The sequence below is a fragment of the Pan paniscus genome, chromosome 22, assembly GCF_029289425.2.
Source record: "Pan paniscus chromosome 22, NHGRI_mPanPan1-v2.0_pri, whole genome shotgun sequence".
NCBI lineage: Eukaryota > Metazoa > Chordata > Mammalia > Primates > Hominidae > Pan > Pan paniscus.
The window spans coordinates 5,964,082-5,983,520 of NC_073271.2; positions in this window are offsets into that span (position 1 = coordinate 5,964,082).

The following is a 19,439-nucleotide window of genomic DNA, read 5'->3' on the forward strand; positions in this document are numbered from 1 at the left end:
TACACCAAATATATTTTATATAGTGTAAATAAAATGTCAAAATGTACAGTAAATATATATTACACACCCTATGTAAAATATCACAATCTACACCAAATTTATATTATGCAATTTACATAAAATATCAAAAGGACACCATATATACCTTATATGCTGAACATAAAATATCAAAATGTACCGTATATATATTTCATATATTGTACATATAATATTAACTAAAAGTACACCAAATACATTTTATATACTGTAAATAAAATATCAAATTGTAGAGTAAATATATATTACATACTGTACATAAAATATCAAAAAGTACACCAAATATGTGTAATATATACTGTAAATAAACTATCAAATCCACAGTAATTATATATAATATACTGTAAATAAAATATCAAAAATTACACCAAATGTATATTATTTACTGTAAATAAAATATCAAAAAGTACAGTAAATATATCTTACACACCCTATGTAAAGTATCACAATCTACACCAAATATATATTATATAATTTACATAAAATATCAAAAGGACACCAAATATACCTTATATACTGAACATGAAATATCAAAATGTACAGTAAATATATTTCCTATATTGTACATATAATATTAACTAAAAGTACACCAAATACATTTTATATACTGTAAATAAAATATCAAAATTTCAGTAAATATATATTACATTCTGTACATAAAATATCAAAAAGTACACCAAATATGTGTTATATATACTGTAAATAAACTATCAAAAACTGCAGTAATTATGTTTAATATACTGTATATAAAATATCAAAAATTACACCAAATGTATATTATTTACTGTAAATAAAATATCAAAAAGTACAGTAAATATATCTTACACACCCTATGTAAAATATCACAATCTACACCAAATATATATTATATAATTTACATAAAATATCAAAAGGACACCAAATATATCTTATATACTGTACATAAAATATCAAAATTACAGTAAATATATTTCATATATTGTACATATAATGTTAACTAAAAGTACACCAAATACATTTTATATACTGTAAATAAAATATCAAAAAGTACAGTAAATATATATTACACACCCTATGTAAAATATCACAAACTTCACCAAATATATATTATATAATTTACATAAAATATCAAAAGGACACCAAATATATCTTCTATACTGTACATAAAATATCAAAAGGTACAGTAAATATATTTCATATATTGTATATATAATATTAACTAAAAGTACACCAAATAAATTTTATATACAGTAAATAAATTATCAAAAATTACAGTAAATATATATTACATACTGTACATAAAATATCAAAAAGTACACCAAATATGTGTTATATATACTGTAAATAAACTATCAAAACTACACTAATTATATTTAATATACTGTACATAAAATATCAAAAATTACACCAAATATATATTATTTACTGTAAAGAAAATACCAAAAAGTACAGTAAATATATATTACACACCCTATGTAAAATATCACAAACTACACCAAATATATATTATATGATTTACATAAAATATCAAAAGGACACCAAATATATCTTATATACTGAACATGAAATATCAAAATGTACAGTAAATATATTTCATATATTGTACATATAATATTAACTAAAAGTACACCAAATACATTTTATATACTGTAAATAAAATATCAAAATGTACAGTAAATATATATTACATTCTGTACATAAAATATCAAAAAGTACACCAAATTTGTGTTTTATATACTAGAAATAAACTATCAAAACTGCAGTAATTATATTTAATATACTCTACATAAAATATCAAAAATTACACCAAATGTATATTATTTACCGTAAATAAAATATCAAAAGGTACAGTAAATATATTTTACACACCCTATGTAAAATATCACAATCTACACCAAATATATATTATATAATTTACATAAAATATCAAAAGGACACCAAATATATCTTATATACTGTACATAAATAATCAAAATTACAGTAAATGTATTTCATATATTTTACATATAATGTTAACTAAAAGTACACCAAATACATTTTATATACTGTAAATAAAATATCAAAAAGTACAGTAAATATATATTACACACCCTATGTAAAATATCACAAACTTCACCAAATATATATTATATAATTTACATAAAATATCAAAAGGACACCAAATATATCTTCTATACTGTGCATAAAGTATCAAAATGTACAGTAAATATATTTCATATATTGTATATATAATATTAACTAAAAGTACACCAAATACATTTTATATACTGTAAATAAATTATCAAAAATTACAGTAAATATATATTACATACTGTACATAAAATATCAAAATGTACACCAAATATGTGTTATATATACTGTAAATAAACTATCAAAACTACACTAATTATATTTAATATACTGTACATAAAATATCAAAAATTACACCAAATACATATTATTTACTGTAAAGAAAATACCAAAAAGTACAGCAAATATATATTACACACCCTATGTAAAATATCACAAACTACACCAAATATATATTATATAATTTACATAAAATATCAAAAGGACACCAAATATATCTTATATACTGAACATGAAATATCAAAATGTACAGTAAATATATTTCATAGATTGTACATATAATATTAACTAAAAGTACACCAAATACATTTTATATAGTGTAAATAAAATATCAAAATGTACAGTAAATATATATTACATTCTGTACATAAAATATCAAAAAGTACTCCAAATTTGTGTTTTATATACTGTAAATAAACTATCAAAAACTGCAGTAATTATATTTAATATACTGTACATTAAATATCAAAAATTAAACCAAATGTATATTATTTACTGTAAATAAATATCAAAAAGTACAGTAAATATATCTTACACACCCTATGTAAAATATCACAATCTACACCAAATATATATTATATAATTTGCATAAAATATCAAAAGGACACCAAATATATCTTATATAGTGTACATAAAATATCAAAATGTACAGTAAATATATTTCCTATATTGTACATATAACATTAACTAAAAGTACACCAAATACATTTTATATACTGTAAATAAAATATCAAAAATACAGTAAATATAAATTACATACTGTACATAAAATATCAATAAGTACACCAAATATGTGTAATATATACTGTAAATAAACTATCAAAAACTACAGTAATTATATTTAATATACTGTACATAAAATATCAAAAATTACACCAAATGTATATTATATACTGTAAATAAAATATCAAAAAGTACAGTAAATATATATTACACACCCTATGTAAAATATCACAAACTTCACCAAATATATATTATATAATTTACATAAAATATCAAAAGGACACCAAATATGTCTTCTATACTGTACATAAAATATCAAAATGTACAGTAAATATATTTCATATATTGTATATATAATATTAACTAAAAGTACACCAAATACATTTTATATACTGTAAATAAATTAACAAAAATTACAGTAAATATATATTACATATTGTACATAAAATATCAAAAAGTACACCAAGTATGTGTTATATATACTGTAAATAAACAATCAAAACTACACTAATTATATTTAATATACTGTACATAAAATATCAAAAATTACACCAAATATATATTATTTACTGTACAGAAAATACCAAAAAGTACAGTAAATATATATTACACACCCTATGTAAAATATCACAAACTACACCACATATATGTTATATAATTTACATAAAATATCAAAAGGACAACAAATATATCTTATATACTGAACATGAAATATCAAAATGTACAGTAAATATATTTCATATATTGTACATATAATATTAACTAAAAGTACACCAAATACATTTTATATACTGTAAATAAAATATCAAAAGTACAGTAAATATATATTACATTCTGTACATAAAATATCAAAAAGTACACCAAATTTGTGTTTTATATACTGTAAATAAACTATCAAAAACTGCAGTAATTATATTTAATATACTGTACATAAAATATCAAAAATTAAACCAAATGTATATTATTTACTGTGAATAAAATAACAAAAAGTACAGTAAATATATATTACACACCCTATGTAAAATATCACAATCTACAAGAAATATATATTATATAATTTACATAAAATATCAAAAGGACACCAAATATATATTATATACTGTACATAAAATATCAAAAGTACAGTAAATATATTTCATATATTGTACATATAATATTAACTAAAAGTACACCAAATACATTTTATATACAGTAAATAAATTATCAAAAATTACAGTAAATATATATTGCATACTGTACATAAAATATCAAAAAGTACACCAAATATGTGTAATATATACTGTAAATAAACTATCAAAAACTACAGTAATTATATTTAATATACTGTACATAAAATATCAAAAATTACACCAAATGTATATTATATACTGTAAATAAAATATCAACAGGTACAATAAATATATATTACACACCCTATGTAAAATATCACAAACTTCACCAAATATATATTATATAATTTACATAAAATACCAAAAGGACACCAAATATATCTTCTATACTGTACATAAAATATCAAAATGTACAGTAAATATATTTCATATATTGTATATATAATATTAACTAAAAGTACACCAAATACATTTTATATACTGTAAATAAATTATCAAAAATTACAGTAAGTATATATTACATACTGTACATAAAATATCAAAAAGGACACCAAATATGTGTTATATATACGGTAAATATCAAAAACTACAGTAATCATATTCAATGTACTGTATATAAAATATCAAAAATTACACCAAACATAAATTAAATACTGTAAATAAAATATCAAAAAGGACAGTAAATATATACTACACACCCTATGTAAAATATCAAATATTACACCAAATATATATTATTTAATTTACATAGAATATAAAAAGGACACCAAATATATCTTATATATTGTACATAAAATATCAAAAAGTACAGTATATATATTTCATTCATTGTACATATATTATTAACTAAAAGTACACCAAATACATTTTTTATACTGAAAATAAAATATCAAAAAGTACAGTAAATATATATTACATACTGTACAGAAAATATCAAAAAGTACACCAAATATGTGTTATATATACTGTAAATAAACAATCAAAAACTTCAGTAATTATATTTAATATACTGTACATAAAATATCAAAAATTACACCAAATGTATAATATTTACTGTAAATAAAATATCAAAAATTACAGTAAATATATATTACACACCCTATGGAAAATATCAAAAACTACACTAAATATATATTATAAAATTCACATAAAATATCAAAAGGACACCAAATATATATTATATACTGTACATAAAATATCAAAAAGTACAGTAAATATATTTCATATATTGTACATAAAATATTAACTAAAAGTACACCAAATACATATCATGAACTGTAAATAAAATATCAAAAAGTACAGTAAATATATATTACATTCAGTACATAAAGTATCAAAAAGTACACCAAATATGTGTTATATATACTGTAAATAAACTATAAAAATCTACAGTAATTATATTTAATATACTGTACATAAAATATCAAAAATTACACCAAATGTATATTATTTACTGTAAATAAAATATCAAAAAGTACAGTAAATATATATGACATACCCTATGTAATATATCAAAAACTACACCAAATATATATTATATAATTTACATAAAATATCAAAAGGACACCAAATATATCTTCTATACTGTACACAAAATATCAAAAGTACAGTAAATATATTTCATATATTGTTCATATAATATTAATTAAAAGTACACCAAATACATTTTATATACTGTAAATAAAATATCAAAAAGTACAGTAAATATATATTACATACTGTACATAAAATATCAAAAAGTACACCAAATATGTGTTATATATACTGTAAATATCAAAAACTACAGTAATCATATTCAATGTACTGTATATAAAATATCAAAAATTACACCAAATATAAATTAAATACTGTAAATAAAATATCAAAAAGGACAGTAAATATATATTACACACCCTATGTAAAATATCAAAAATTACACCAAATATATATTATATAGTTAACATAGAATATAAAAAGGACACCAAATATATCTTATATATTGTACATAAAATATCAAAAAGTACAGTATATATATTTCATACATTGTACATATATTATTAACTAAAAGTACACCAAATACATATTGTATACTGAAAATAAAATATCAAAAATACAGTAAATATATATTACATACTGTACAGAAAATATCAAAAAGTACACTAAATATGTGTTATATATACTGTAAATAAACTATCAAAAACTACAGTAATTATATTTAATATACTGTACATAAAATATCAAAAATTACACCAAATGTATATTATATACTGTAAATAAAATATCAAAATACAGTAAGTACACATTACACACCCTATGAAATATCACAAACTACACCAAATATATATTATATAATTTACATAAAATATCAAAAGGACACCAAATATATCTTCTATACTCTACATAAAATATCAAAATGTACAGTAAATATATTTCATATATTGTATATATAATATTAACTAAAAGTACACCAAATACATTTTATATACTGTAAATAAATTATCAAAAATTACAGTAAATATATATTACATACTGTACATAAAATATCAAAAAGTACACCAAATATGTGTTATATATACTGTAAATAAACTATCAAAACTACACTAATTATATTTAATATACTGTACATAAAATATAAAAAATTACACCAAATATATATTATTTACTGTAAAGAAAATACCAAAAAGTACAGTAAATATATATTACACACCCTATGTAAAATATCACAAACTACACCAAATATATATTATATAATTTACATAAAATATCAAAAGGACACCAAATATATCTTATATACTGAACATGAAATATCAAAATGTACAGTAAATATATTTCATATATTGTACATATAATATTAACTAAAAGGACACCAAATACATTTTATATACTGTAAATTAAATATCAAAATGTACAGTAAATATATATTACATTCTGTTCACAAAATATCAAAAAGTACACCAAATTTGTGTTTTATATACTCTAAATAAACTATCAAAAACTGCAGTAATTATATTTAATATACTGTACATAAAATATCAAAAATTAAACCAAATGTATAATATTTACTGTAAATAAAATATCAAAAAGTACAGTAAATATATCTTACACACCCTATGTAAAATATCACAAAGTACACCAAATATATATTATATAATTTACATAAAATGTCAAAAGCACACCAAATATACCTTATATACTGAACATGAAATATCAAAATGTACAGTAAATATATTTCATATATTGTACATATAATATTAACTAAAAGTACACCAAATACATTTTATATACTGTAAATAAAATATCAAAACTACAGTAAATATATCTTACACACCCTATGTAAAATATCACAATCTACACCAAATATATATTATATAATTTACATTAAATATCAAAAGGACACCAAATATATCTTATATACTGTACATAAAATATCAAAATTACAGTAAATATATTTCATATATTGTACATATAATGTTAACTAAAAGTACACCAAATATATTTTATATAGTGTAAATAAAATGTCAAAATGTACAGTAAATATATATTACACACCCTATGTAAAATATCACAATCTACACCAAATTTATATTATGCAATTTACATAAAATATCAAAAGGAAACCATATATACCTTATATGCTGAACATAAAATATCAAAATGTACCATATATATATTTCATATATTGTACATATAATATTAACTAAAAGTACACCAAATACATTTTATATACTGTAAATAAAATATCAAATTGTAGAGTAAATATATATTACATACTGTACATAAAATATCAAAAAGTACACCAAATATGTGTAATATATACTGTAAATAAACTATCAAATCCACAGTAATTATATATAATATACTGTACATAAAATATCAAAAATTACACCAAATGTATATTATTTACTGTAAATAAAATATCAAAAAGTACAGTAAATATATCTTACACACCCTATGTAAAGTATCACAATCTACACCAAATATATATTATATAATTTACATAAAATATCAAAAGGACACCAAATATACCTTACATACTGAACATGAAATATCAAAATGTACAGTAAATATATTTCCTATATTGTACATATAATATTAACTAAAAGTACACCAAATACATTTTATATACTGTAAATAAAATATCAAAATTTCAGTAAATATATATTACATTCTGTACATAAAATATCAAAAAGTACACCAAATATGTGTTATATATACTGTAAATAAACTATCAAAAACTGCAGTAATTATGTTTAATATACTGTATATAAAATATCAAAAATTACACCAAATGTATATTATTTACTGTAAATAAAATATCAAAAAGTACAGTAAATATATCTTACACACCCTATGTAAAATATCACAATCTACACCAAATATATATTATATAATTTACATAAAATATCAAAAGGACACCAAATATATCTTATATACTGTACATAAAATATCAAAATTACAGTAAATATATTTCATATATTGTACATATAATGTTAACTAAGAGTACACCAAATACATTTTATATACTGTAAATAAAATATCAAAAAGTACAGTAAATATATATTACACACCCTATGTAAAATATCACAAACTTCACCAAATATATATTATATAATTTACAAAAAATATCAAAAAGACACCAAATATATCTTCTATACTGTACATAAAATATCAAAATGTACAGTAAATATATTTCATATATTGTATATATAATATTAACTAAAAGTACACCAAATACATTTTATATACTGTAAATAAATTATCAAAAATTACAGTAAATATATATTACATACTGTACATAAAATATCAAAAAGTACACCAAATATGTGTTATATATACTGTAAATAAACTATCAAAACTACACTAATTATATTTAATATACTGTACATAAAATATCAAAAATTACACCAAATATATATTATTTACTGTCAGGAAAATACCAAAAAGTACAGTAAATATATATTACACACCCCATGTAAAATATCACAAACTACACCAAATATATATCATATAATTTACTTAAAATATCAAAAGGACACCAAATATATCTTATATACTGAACATGAAATATCAAAATGTACAGTAAATATATTTCCTATATTGTACATATAATATTAACTAAAAGTACACCAAATACATTTTATATACTGTAAATAAAATATCAAAATGTACAGTAAATATATATTACATTCTGTACATAAAATATCAAAAAGTACACCAAATTTGTGTTTTATATACTGTAAATGAACTATCAAAACTGCAGTAATTATATTTAATATACTGTACATAAAATATCAAAAATTACACCAAATGTATATTATTTACCGTAAATAAAATATCAAAATGTACAGTAAATATATTTTACACACCCTATGTAAAATATCACAATCTACACCAAATATATATTATATAATTTACATAAAATATCAAAAGGACACCAAATATATCTTATATACTGTACATAAATTATCAAAATTACAGTAAATGTATTTCATATATTTTACATATAATGTTAACTAAAAGTACACCAAATACATTTTATATACTGTAAATAAAATATCAAAAAGTACAGTAAATATATATTACACACCCTATGTAAAATATCACAAACTTCACCAAATATATATTATATAATTTACATAAAATATCAAAAGGACACCAAATATATCTTCTATACTGTGCATAAAGTATCAAAATGTACAGTAAATATATTTCATATATTGTATATATAATATTAACTAAAAGTACACCAAATACATTTTATATACTGTAAATAAATTATCAAAAATTACAGTAAATATATATTACATACTGTACATAAAATATCAAAATGTACACCAAATATGTGTTATATATACTGTAAATAAACTATCAAAACTACACTAATTATATTTAATATACTGTACATAAAATATCAAAAATTACACCAAATACATATTATTTACTGTAAAGAAAATACCAAAAAGTACAGCAAATATATATTACACACCCTATGTAAAATATCACAAACTACACCAAATATATATTATATAATTTACATAAAATATCAAAAGGACACCAAATATATCTTATATACTGAACATGAAATATCAAAATGTACAGTAAATATATTTCATATATTGTACATATAATATTAACTAAAAGTACACCAAATACATTTTATATAGTGTAAATAAAATATCAAAATGTACAGTAAATATATATTACATTCTGTACATAAAATATCAAAAAGTACTCCAAATTTGTGTTTTATATACTGTAAATAAACTATAAAAAACTGCAGTAATTATATTTAATATACTGTACATTAAATATCAAAAATTAAACCAAATGTATATTATTTACTGTAAATAAAATATCAAAAAGTACAGTAAATATATCTTACACACCCTATGTAAAATATCACAATCTACACCAAATATATATTATATAATTTGCATAAAATATCAAAAGGACACCAAATATATCTTATATAGTGTACATAAAATATCAAAATGTACAGTAAATATATTTCCTATATTGTACATATAACATTAACTAAAAGTACACCAAATACATTTTATATACTGTAAATAAAATATCAAAAATACAGTAAATATAAATTACATACTGTACATAAAATATCAATAAGTACACCAAATATGTGTAATATATACTGTAAATAAACTATCAAAAACTACAGTAATTATATTTAATATACTGTACATAAAATATCAAAAATTACACCAAATGTATATTATATACTGTAAATAAAATATCAAAAAGTACAGTAAATATATATTACACACCCTATGTAAAATATCACAAACTTCACCAAATATATATTATATAATTTACATAAAATATCAAAAGGACACCAAATATGTCTTCTATACTGTACATAAAATATCAAAATGTACAGTAAATATATTTCATATATTGTATATATAATATTAACTAAAAGTACACCAAATACAATTTATATACTGTAAATAAATTATCAAAAATTACAGTAAATATATATTACATATTGTACATAAAATATCAAAAAGTACACCAAGTATGTGTTATATATACTGTAAATAAACAATCAAAACTACACTAATTATATTTAATATACTGTACATAAAATATCAAAAATTACACCAAATATATATTATTTACTGTACAGAAAATACCAAAAAGTACAGTAAATATATATTACACACCCTATGTAAAATATCACAAACTACACCAAATATATGTTATATAATTTACATAAAATATCAAAAGGACAACAAATATATCTTATATACTGAACATGAAATATCAAAATGTACAGTAAATATATTTCATATATTGTACATATAATATTAACTAAAAGTACACCAAATACATTTTATATACTGTAAATAAAATATCAAAAGTACAGTAAATATATATTACATTCTGTACATAAAATATCAAAAAGTTCACCAAATTTGTGTTTTATATACTGTAAATAAACTATCAAAAACTGCAGTAATTATATTTAATATACTGTACATAAAATATCAAAAATTAAACCAAATGTATATTATTTACTGTGAATAAAATAACAAAAAGTACAGTAAATATATATTACACACCCTATGTAAAATATCACAATCTACAAGAAATATATATTATATAATTTACATAAAATATCAAAAGGACACCAAATATATATTATATACTGTACATAAAATATCAAAAGTACAGTAAATATATTTCATATATTGTACATATAATATTAACTAAAAGTACACCAAATACATTTTATATACAGTAAATAAATTATCAAAAATTACAGTAAATATATATTGCATACTGTACATAAAATATCAAAAAGTACACCAAATATGTGTAATATATACTGTAAATAAACTATCAAAAACTACAGTAATTATATTTAATATACTGTACATAAAATATCAAAAATTACACCAAATGTATATTATATACTGTAAATAAAATATCAACAGGTACAATAAATATATATTACACACCCTATGTAAAATATCACAAACTTCACCAAATATATATTATATAATTTACATAAAATACCAAAAGGACACCAAATATATCTTCTATACTGTACATAAAATATCAAAATGTACAGTAAATATATTTCATATATTGTATATATAATATTAACTAAAAGTACACCAAATACATTTTATATACTGTAAATAAATTATCAAAAATTACAGTAAGTATATATTACATACTGTACATAAAATATCAAAAAGGACACCAAATATGTGTTATATATACTGTAAATATCAAAAACTACAGTAATCATATTCAATGTACTGTATATAAAATATCAAAAATTACACCAAACATAAATTAAATACTGTAAATAAAATATCAAAAAGGACAGTAAATATATACTACACACCCTATGTAAAATATCAAATATTACACCAAATATATATTATTTAATTTACATAGAATAGAAAAAGGACACCAAATATATCTTATATATTGTACATAAAATATCAAAAACTACAGTATATATATTTCATTCATTGTACATATATTATTAACTAAAAGTACACCAAATACATTTTTTATACTGAAAATAAAATATCAAAAAGTACAGTAAATATATATTACATACTGTACAGAAAATATCAAAAAGTACACCAAATATGTGTTATATATACTGTAAATAAACAATCAAAAATTTCAGTAATTATATTTAATATACTGTACATAAAATATCAAAAATTACACCAAATGTATAATATTTACTGTAAATAAAATATCAAAAATTACAGTAAATATATATTACACACCCTATGGAAAATATCAAAAACTACACTAAATATATATTATAAAATTCACATAAAATATCAAAAGGACACCAAATATATATTATATACTGTACATAAAATATCAAAAAGTACAGTAAATATATTTCATATATTGTACATAAAATATTAACTAAAAGTACACCAAATACATATCATGAACTGTAAATAAAATATCAAAAAGTACAGTAAATATATATTACATACAGTACATAAAGTATCAAAAAGTACACCAAATATGTGTTATATATACTGTAAATAAACTATAAAAATCTACAGTAATTATATTTAATATACTGTACATAAAATATCAAAAATTACACCAAATGTATATTATTTACTGTAAATAAAATATCAAAAGTACAGTAAATATATATGACATACCCTATGTAATATATCAAAAACTACACCAAATATATATTATATAATTTTCATAAAATATCAAAAGGAAACCAAATATATCTTCTATACTGTACACAAAATATCAAAAGTACAGTAAATATATTTCATATATTGTTCATATAATATTAATTAAAAGTACACCAAATACATTTTATATACTGTAAATAAAATATCAAAAAGTACAGTAAATATATATTACATACTGTACATAAAATATCAAAAAGTACACCAAATATGTGTTATATATACTGTAAATATCAAAAACTACAGTAATCATAATCAATGTACTGTATATAAAATATCAAAAATTACACCAAATATAAATTAAATACTGTAAATAAAATATCAAAAAGGACAGTAAATATATACTACACACCCTATGTAAAATATCAAAAATTACACCAAATATATATTATATAGTTAACATAGAATATAAAAAGGACACCAAATATATCTTATATATTGTACATAAAATATCAAAAAGTACAGTATATATATTTCATACATTGTACATATATTATTAACTAAAAGTACACCAAATACATTTTGTATACTGAAAATAAAATATCAAAAAGTACAGTAAATATATATTACATTCTGTACATAAAATATCAAAAAGTACACCAAATATGTGTTATATATACTGTAAATAAACTATCAAAAACTGCAGTAATTATATTTAATATACTGTACATAAAATATCAAAAATTACACCAAATGTATATTATTTACTGTAAATAAAATATCAAAAATTACAGTAAATATATATTGCACACCATATGTAAAATATCACAATCTACACCAAATATATATTATATAATTTACATAAAATATCAAAAGGACACCAAATATATCTTCTATACTGTACATAAAATATCAAAAAGTACAGTAAATATATTTCATATATTGTACATATAATATTAACTAAAAGTACACCAAATACATTTTATATAGTGTAAATAAAATATCAAAAATTACAGTGAATATATATTACATACTGTACATAAAATATCAAAAAGTACACCAAATATGTGTTATATATACTGTAAATAAACTATCAAAACTACACTAATTATATTTAATATACTGTATATAAAATATCAAAAGTTAAACCAAATATATATTATTTACTGTAAAGAAAATTCCAAAAAGTACAGTAAATATATATTACACACCCTATGTAAAATATCAGAAACTACACCAAATATATATTATATAATTTACATAAAATATCAAAAGGACACCAAATATACTTTATATACTGAACATGAAATATCAAAATATGCAGTAAATATATTTCATATATTGTACATATAATATTAACTAAAAGTACACCAAATACATTTTATATACTGTAAATAAAATGTCAAAAAGTACAGTAAATATATATTACATTCTGTACATAAAACATCAAAAAGTACACCCAATATGTGTTATATGTACTGTAAATAAACTATCAAAAACTGCAGTAATTATATTTAATATACTGTACATAAAATATCAAAAATTACACCAAATATATATTATTTACTGTCAGGAAAATACCAAAAAGTACAGTAAATATATATTACACACCCTATGTAAAATATCACAATCTACGCCAAATATATATCATATAATTTACAGAAAATATCAAAAGGACAACAAATATATCTTATATACTGTACATAAAATATTAAAATGTACAGTAAATATATTTCATATATTGTACATATAATATTAACTAAAAGTACACCAAATACATTTTATATACTGTAAATAAAATATCAAAAAGTACAGTAAATATATATTACATACTGTACAGAAAATATCAAAAAGTACACCAAATATGTGTTATATATACTGTAAATAAACTATCAAGAACTATAGTAATTATATTTAATATACTGTACATAAAATATCAAAAATTACACCAAATGTATATTATATACTGTAAATAAAATATCAAAAAGTACAGTAAATATACATTACACACCCTAAGAAATATCAAAAACTACACCAAATATATATTATCTAATTTACATAAAATATCAAGAGGACACCAAATATAACTTCTATACTGTACATAAAATATCAAAAAGTACAGTAAATATATTTCATATATTGTATATATAATATTAACTAAAAGTACACCAAATACATTTTATATACTGTAAATAAATTATCAAAAATTACAGTAAATATATATTACATACTGTACATAAAATATCAAAAAGTAGACCAAATATGTGTTATATATACTGTAAATAAACAATCAAAAACTTCAGTAATTATATTTAATATACTGTACATAAAATATCAAAAATTACACCAAATGTATAATATTTACTGTAAATAAAATATCAAAAATTACAGTAAATATATATTACACACCCTATGGAAAATATCAAAAACTACACTAAATATATATTATAAAATTGACATAAAATATCAAAAGGACACCAAATATATATTATATACTGTACATAAAATATCAAAAAGAACAGTAAATATATTTCATATATTGTACATATAATATTAACTAAAAGTACACCAAATACATTTCATGTACTGTAAATAAAATATCAAAAAGTACAGTAAATATATATTACATACTGTACATAAAATATCAAAAAGTACACCAAATATGTGTTATAAATACTGTAAATAAACTATAAAAAACTACAGTAATTATATTTAATATACTGTACATGAAATATCAAAAACTACACCAAATGTAAAGTATTTACTGTAAATAAAATATCAAAAAGTACAGTAAATACATATGACATACCCTATGTAAAATATCAAAAGCTACACCAAATATATATTATATAATTTACGTAAAATATCAAAAGGACAGAAATTCTATCTTCTATACTGTACAAAAAATATGAAAAAGTACAGTAAATATATTTCATATATTGTATATATAATATTAACGAAAAGAACACCAAATACATTTTATATACTGTAAGTAAATTATCAAAAATTACAGTAAATATATATTACATACTGTACATAAATTATCAAAAACTACACCAAATATGTGTTATATATACTGTAAATAAACTATCAAAAACTACAGTAATTATATTTACTATACTGTTCATAAAATATCAAAAATTACACCAAATGTATATTATATACTGTAAATAAAATATCAAAAAGTACAGTAAATATATATGACACACCCCATGTAAAATATCAAAAACTACACCAAATATATATTATATAATTTACATAAAATAACAAAAGGACACCAAATATATCTTCTATAATGTACACAAAATATCAAAAAGTACAGTAAATATATTTCATATATTGTACATATAATATTAACTAAAAGTACACCTAATACATTTTATATACTCTAAATAAAATATCAAAATTACAGTAAATTTATATTACATACTGTACATAAAACATCAAAAAGTACACCAAATATGTGTTATATATACTGTAAATATCAAAAACAACAGTAATCATATCCAATGTACTGTATATAAAATATCAAAAATTACACCAAATATACATTAAATACTGTAAATAAAATATCAAAAAGGACAGTAAATATATGCTACACACCCTATGTAAAATATCAAAAATTACACCAAATATATATTATATAATTTACATAGAATATAAAAAGGACACCAAATATATCTCATATATTGTACATAAAATATCAAAAAGTACAGTATATATATTTCATACATTGTATATATATTATTAACTAAAAGTACACCAAATACATTTTGTATACTGAAAATAAAATATCAAAAGTACAGTAAATATATATTACATACTGTACAGAAAATATCAAAAAGTACACTATATATGTGTTATATATACTGTAAATAAACTATCAAACACTACAGTAATTATATTTAATATACTGTACATTAAATATCAAAAATTACACCAAATATATATTATATACTGTAAATAAATTATCAAAAAGTACAGTAAGTACACATTACACACCCTATGAAATATCACAAACTACACCAAATATATATTATATAATTTACATAAAATATCAAAAGGACACCAAATATATCTTCTATACTGTACATAAAATATCAATAAGTACAGTAAATATATTTCATATATTGTATATATAATATTAATTAAAAGTACACCAAACACATTTTATATACTGTAAATAAATTATCAAAAATTACAGTAAATATATATTACATACTGTACATAAAATATCAAAAAGTACACCAAATATGTGTTATATATACTGTAAATAAACAATCAAAAACTACAGTAATTATATTTAATATACTGTACATAAAATATCAAAAATTACACCAAATGTATATTATTTACTGTAAATGAAATATCAAAAATTACAGTAAATATATATTACACACCCTATGGAAAATATCAAAAACTACATCAAATATATATTATAAAATTCACAAAAAATATCAAGAGGACACCAAATATATATTATATACTGTACATAAAATATCAAAAAGTACAGTAAATATATTTCATATATTGTACATGTAATATTAACTAAAAGTACACCAAATACATTTTATATACTGTAAATAAAATATCAAAAAGTACAGTAAATATATATTACATAGTGTACATAAAATATCAAAAAGTACTCCAAATATGTGTAATATATACTGTAAATAAACTATCAAGAACTACAGTAATTATATTTACTTTACTGTACATAAAATATCAAAAATTACACCAAATGTATATTATATACTGTAAATAAAATATCAAAAAGTACAGTAAATATATATTACACACCCTATGTAAAATATCACAAACTACACCAAATATATATTATATAATTTACATAAAATATCAAAAGGACACCAAATATATCTTCTATACTGTACATAAAATATCAAAAAGTACAGTAAATATATTTCATATATTGTACATATAATATTAACTAAAAGTACACCAAATACATTTTATATACTGTAAATAAAATATCAAAAAGTACAGTAAATATATATTACATTCTGTACATAAAACATCAAAAAGTACACCCAATATGTGTTATATGTACTGTAAATAAACTATCAAAAACTGCAGTAATTATATTTAATATACTGTACATAAAATATCAAAAATTACACCAAATGTATACTATTTACTGAAAATAAAATATCAAAAAGTACAGTAAATATATCTTACACACGCTATGTAAAATATCACAATCTACGCCAAATATATATTATAAAATTCACATAAAATATCAAAAGAACACAAAATATATATTATATAGTGTACATAAAATATCAAAAAGTACAGTAAATATGTTTCATATATTGTACATATAATATTAACTAAAAGTACACCAAATACATTTCATGTAGTGTAAATAAAATATCAAAAAGTACAGTAAATATATATTACATACAGTACATAAAGTATCAAAAAGTACACCAAATATGTGTTATATATACTGTAAATAAACTATAAAAATCTACAGTAATTATATTTAATATACTGTACATAAAATATCAAAAATTACACCAAATGTATATTATTTACTGTAAATAAAATATCAAAAAGTACAGTAAACATATATTACACACCCTATGTAAAATATCAAAAACTACACCAAATATATATTATATAATTTACATAAAATACCAAAAGGACACCAAATATATCTTCTATACTGTACAAAAAATATCAAAAATTCAGTAAATATATTCCATATATTGCACATATAATATTAACTAAAAGTACACCAAATACATTTTACATACTGTAAATAAATTATCAAAAATTACAGTAAATATATATTACATACTGTACATAAAATATCAAAAAGTACACCAAATATGTGTTATATATACTGTAAATAATCTATCAAAAACTACAGTATTTATATTTACTATACTGTTCATAAAATATCAAAAATTACACCAAATGTATATTATATACTGTAAATAAAATATCAAAAAGTACAGTAAATATATATGACACACCCTATGTAAAATATCAAAAACGACACCAAATATATATTATATAATTTACATAAAATATCAAAAGGACACCAAATATATCTTCTATACTGTACACAAAATATCAAAAG